This window comes from Fukomys damarensis, unplaced genomic scaffold (assembly GCF_012274545.1).
Source record: "Fukomys damarensis isolate Sample0158 unplaced genomic scaffold, DMR_v1.0_HiC HiC_scaffold_25, whole genome shotgun sequence".
Classification (NCBI taxonomy): Eukaryota; Metazoa; Chordata; class Mammalia; order Rodentia; family Bathyergidae; genus Fukomys; species Fukomys damarensis.
In genome coordinates, this window is record NW_022900937.1 from 24,837,454 (window position 1) to 24,843,287 (window position 5,834).

Sequence of the window (5,834 nt, forward strand, 5' to 3'; positions counted from 1 at the left end):
CTTATGCTTGCAAGGCAAGTGGCGGAACCTCTGGGCTAAATCCCTGGCCCCTCTGAGGCCTCTATTCTATTTCACTTGTTAGTGTCTATTTTTTTTTTTTGTCAAAAACATTATTTACCATGACTCTGTAATATATTTTGAAATCAGGTATTATTATGTCTTCAGCATTGCTCTTTTTGCTCAGGATTGCTTTGGCTAGTCAGGATTTTTGTGCCTCCATATGAATTTTAGGATTGTTTTTTCTAGTTCTGTGAACAGTAACATTGTTTCTGTTTTTTGTAGCACTGGGATTGAACCCAGGGCCTTTATACTGAGCTGTGTCCTTAGCCCTTTATTTTTTATTTTGGGCACTTTATGGCTAGGTCACTAAGTTCCCAGACTGACCTGGAGTTTGCAGTCCTCCTGCCTCAGCCTCTCAGAGTACTAGAATTATAGATGTGTGCCCAGGCAGCATTGTGGGCACTTAGGGTAATAATATTCATATTTTAACAATATTAACCTGTCCTGTAAAGCTACATGATCCCAATGATGAATGTAACTGTACTGTATACCTAAAATGTACCAATAAACTCAACGAGGAAAAAAAACCCAATATTAATTCAATTAGAGTTGAGAGTTCTGTGCATATTCTTCATCTTTTTCAATTTTTTTCTTCACTATTTCATAATTTTCATTGTAGAGTCCTTTGCTTCATTAGGTTTATTCCTAGATTTTTTTTTCAGGGGGAGGCTATTGTGAGTGGGATACTTTTCCTAATTTCTCTCTTAGCAAACTTACTATTAGTTTGTAGGAGAGCTGCCAATTTTTATATATTGATTTTTTTAATCATGCTACTCTTCTGGATTTATCAGTTTTAAGTCTTGAGACATCTTCAGAGTTTTCTCAGTATATAATCATATTATCTACAAACAGGGATAATTGGATTTCTTTCCTATTTGTATACCTTTTATTGCCTTCTCTTACCTGATTACTCTAAAATTTCTAGTGATATACTATACTGAGCAAGTGTGGCAAGAGTAGATACCCTTGTTTGTTTGTTTTCTCATTTTAAAGGAAATGCTTTAAGTTTTTCCCCATTTAGTATGACATTAGCTGTGAGTTTGTCATGTACAACCTTTATTATGTTGAAGCATAAACCTTCTGTACCTGTTTTATTTATATCTTTTATTATGAAGGGATGTTGAATTTTATCAAAGGCTTTTTCTATGTTTATTGAGGTAATTGTGTGATTTTTATCCTTGATTCTATTCGTGTCCTGTACTGAACTTTTTGATTTGTGTATTTGAACCATGCTTGCTTCCCTGGCATGCAACTAACTTAATTGTGGATGTTTTAAACATAAGCAACTCGGACATGTTGATTTTAGATATAGTTTGATAGTATGCTTTACAAAACCTTTAATTTTAAAGTACTGTTCTGTTGTCATAAAGTTTTTTAAAGGATTTAATTCTATGATATGTAAACACAACCAGGAATTATTTTAAAATAATTGTATTTGTCTTTTATTTTACAGCTCTTTTTCTTTTTTGAGTATCGAACTCACAATCTTGCACTTGCAAGGCAGGCATGATGCCACTGAGCTAAATCCCCGGATATTTTCTGCTAACTCTTGCGGTTATTCCTTGTATTTGACTTTATAGAGAAAAACAAAATTCATTTTTGAGCCAATTTTGAACATTTAAATCATGAACCCAGACTCAGAATTAAGTAAAAATCTACAGAATTAGTTTGGGGTGAAAATTTCTAAAATTAATACTTGAGTGCAAACTAAAACTGCCAAGTGGCTAATGAAGTAACTTGCTTTTGGAGAGAGCTACTTTCATATTTCCAGAAACTGGACTGAAGCTGGCCTTTGTGACTTCGAAAATTGTATTTTTACTAAGGTGAAGAAAAGCTTAATGATTTCTCAGTCAAGTAATATCCATATCCTTCTAGCAGAATAAGTCTATAAGCACAATGAAATGACTTTAGAGAATCCAAAGTCATCAGTGCTCTTGCTAATGATGCAAGTGACCTGGTTCTCAGGTATGAGAGGAATGGGAATTCTTGAGTGTGTGAGCTTCTGTATCTCTGCCTAAGCAAAGATCTTCTTAAATGAATTAGATGAATTACAGCTGTTAAGTGAAGGTAAAATTAGGAATATCCTAATGAAAAGAGATATCCAGTATATTTGAAACTAGTTTACTCTCTGGTTTAGCTTTGTATTATTTTATTTTTCTCTTGCAGTAAACTTTATTATCTTCAGAATACAAGTTAAGGAATGAGAGGCAAGGAAGAAAGGACATTCATCTTGGAAACATTCAGAGCACTTTGAAATTTTCAATGAATGTAACGTTAGCTGCTATTACCCACTTTTGTCACCAGAATGGATGAAGTGCTTCAGATGTAAACGGTAACTAGAAATTTCTCATAATGTTTCCACCTAGAACTTTATGTGGCTTGAGAGGATTTAAATGTTTACAGATGCCAAACTGTAGCTAAAGTTTATAATTTTACATCTTAGCGTTGTCAAGGCTTTATTTTGATCCTTATGTTTGTTCAAAAAATTGTTTTCCTCCCAGCTTTTTAATTTAGAAACATAAGCTTATTTAAGAAAAAATGTGATATATACCAGTACATGGCTAAGTCCATCCTTCATCAAATATTTTTTGCTTCCACAGAAATAAACCACACAAAATAAGTATTCATTCTTTTTATATATACAAAAGTTTTTAGGTCTTGTTTTCTAAATCTTATTTCTTTTGTTTTGTTTTGTTTTAGTTGTCTGCCTTGACACCTGGACTCTCTCTTTTCTTATCTGGGTTGTTATTTTTATTTTACCTTTATTTTTTCCTTTGCCCCTCTCTACCTTTTAGAAAAATCACCTTGCACAACTGAGTCACAAAAGAAAAAAAAAATCCAGAGAAAAAAACAAGAGAAGGAAATTTGAAATGACTATAAATTTTTTTCTTATTAAATTGCAAGGACAGTTAGATTTCAAGTACAGTGAGATGCAATTATATAGACTTACAATTATCAATCTTCTTAAATCTTCTTTACCTTAGACTAAAATTATTTCGGTGGATGTTTTACAATGATTGAAAATTTGTAAATTCTTAATATTATCCCAGTGAGCAATTATAATTATTCACAGAATGTTATTAATTTGATTTGAGGGATAATCATTTATGTGCTTAAGTCACTATATTTTAGAAGTGAGTGGGTGATATTGACTAAAACTAGTGCCCTGCTGTGGAATATAGATGTGAAAAGTCACTCATGTTGCATTATCCTGTGGTAGTCCTGATGAGTCTAAGGAATACTGGATCTTTTTGAAGGAAACAATTCAAGTTTATGAGTGTAATCTGGGATAAATCATGTTCTAAAGGATGAATACTCTAATTACTTGTCCTCATACTACTATTAACCATGATAAAAATATCTCAACAGTGATTAAAAAAATTCTCCAATTGCAGGTTAAACCTCTACATGTAGCATAGTGAAAGCTTTTCTATGATGTTACCATCGATAGTCTTGTAGCTGCATTCAGACCTTTTTAAATGTCTTTCTTCTTTAAATTAACTTTTGTAGTTACTACCATTTTTAAAAAATGTTCTAAAGTTCAAGAAAGTAAGTTTTGAAACAGGAAATTAAGATGCTCAGTGTTCACTTATTCAGGGCAGTAATACATAGAAAATCACCAAATTCCCTACCTTTTCCATTAATCACTTGCTTGCCCTATTAATTATGTCTTCTATAATTTTATTTTCATTATCAATCTAAAAACAGTATCATTGCATTTTTGCACTGTGATGTGCTGATGACTCTTATAAAACTTCTAATTCCATTTAAATCCATTTATCATTGATGTTTGGCTGCTGTGGATGGCATCAGTGTAACCCACAGATAGTATCATACCATTTTTCTAATCATTAATTTCTACCCTTTTTTTGGTACTGAATTTGTTTTGAGTGATAATATCATCAAGGAACAGATTACAGCTTCAACTCTTTAGTTGTACATATTTTAGTTGTGAAATTTGCATAATTTCTAACTTGCATAACTAGGAATTTCAGATTTTCAGTTGTGTGTAGTAATATGGCCACTTTGTAGTAACTAAACTTTAAAGATTGACATCCTAGGTATGCAATACTAAGGTTAAATCAGACACCCTGTTTTAAGTTCATTTCATTAGTTTTAACATATGGCCCTTATTGATGGAGGAGTGTATTTCTGGAGAAAAGATCACTTTGATCAATTGATATCAGTCTAGAATCTTATGCTCATAAAGCTTGGTAGGCCTTTAAAATATCCTTTACAATAACAGCCCTTTATATAGGGAAGCCTATGTGTAATTTGCTCAGACAAAACTGAGTAAAAAATAATTGTAATTTATACATATGTAGGGATTACTATACGCAAGGCATCAAGGTTAACTTTTAATATGTCATTTAACTCCATTTGGGCTGTTTTAATTAAAGTATGTTAAACTGAGTGCCTTATAGATGACAGGAATTTATTTCTCACAGTTCTGGAGGCTGGGAAGTTCAAGATCAAGGCACTGGCAGATTTAGTGTCTGGGGAGGGCTACTTCCTGGCTTATAAATGATTCATTTCACTGTATCCTCATTGGGTAGAAAGGGCAAACCTGTTTTTTTGAGTTTCTTTATTAAAGGCACTAAACTTTTATGAGGACTCTATCCTCACTATCTAATTACCCACCGAAGGCCCCGCCTGCAAATATCCCACATTGTCAACATTTATAAACATTCATTTTGTGGCACTTTATATGCCTATGTGGCATAGGCCCTGTAATGAAATTTTTTCATTTTATATATATATATGAGGAAAATCATTCTCAAAGAATTTAGTTTCCAAAATTAAATGGCCAATGAGTAGTAGAGTTATGACTGTCTGATTCCATAGCCTGAGCTCTTAACCAGTATTTTATTCCAGTTTAAAGACTTAAATGGATCATATTGAAGTTATTTCTTTACCTAGGTGTAAATCAAAAAGCGTTGTTATTGGCAGAGTTCCTACTGTAACTCTGCAAAATTGTGCTTCTTTGATGTATGCATTATTTTTCTTTTGTAGCATCAATTTTATTTGATCAATAACTTGATTGTTTTGGTTATGCTCTTAATGTGTTATAATACAGAAGGAAAGACGCTATCCTAAAACTTTAAACTAATTTGGCTTTTGAAAAAGGTTAACTTAATCTATTGTACTATAAAGTTAAATTACTTGAAGTCGATGTTGGTTATTCCCTCATTTTAGTTAAGATGAAGGCAGAGAAGAAAAAATGGATAAAGGTATAGGTGGGAAAAACTGAGCCTTATACTAATCTGTTTTTCCTAGAAGTCTTACTTGCCTGTCTCTTTTCTCTTCATGCTCAGAAGATTCTTCAGTGTTTTGCCAATTTCAAAAGAGGATACTACCATTACAAATTAAAGTGGTAGGGCCCAGGGCCAGGGATTTAGCTCAGTGGTTCCTCTGCGTGCCTTGGAAGCACAAAGCCCCAAGTTCGATCCCTGGTACCAAAAAAAAAAAAAAAAGTAGGGAATTTAGCTCAGTGGCACCATGCCTGCCTCACAAGAACAAGGTCTTGAGTTTGATTCCCTGTACTCCCCCCAAAATTTAAATGGTAATGAATCCAGAGACCAGTTAATCTTAATGGCATATATTTTTCCATTCAATTTATATGTAGTTGCTTTCAAATAGATATTTCTTATTGTACTAATTGTAGAAAATAAGCACAGTAAAACCTGCCATCAAGATTCAACACAGTAAATCTTTTGGGGATTTAACTCAGTGGTTCTGCTACCTGCCTCGCAAGTGCAAGGCCGAGTTTGATT

The 5,834-nt window shown here is 33.0% G+C and overlaps 1 protein-coding gene across 3 annotated transcripts in view; it reads left to right on the forward strand.

Moving 5' to 3' along the window:
- The window catches only part of Peak1 (pseudopodium enriched atypical kinase 1), a 157,366-nt gene that overhangs the window by 21,394 nt on the left and 130,138 nt on the right, over window positions 1-5,834 (forward strand). For all 3 annotated transcript variants that reach the window (XM_010626153.2, XM_010626160.2, XM_010626166.2), the window contains exon 2: window positions 2,227-2,392. The gene's annotated coding sequence lies outside the window, so the exon portion shown is untranslated. The remainder of the gene's footprint in view (window positions 1-2,226; window positions 2,393-5,834) is intronic.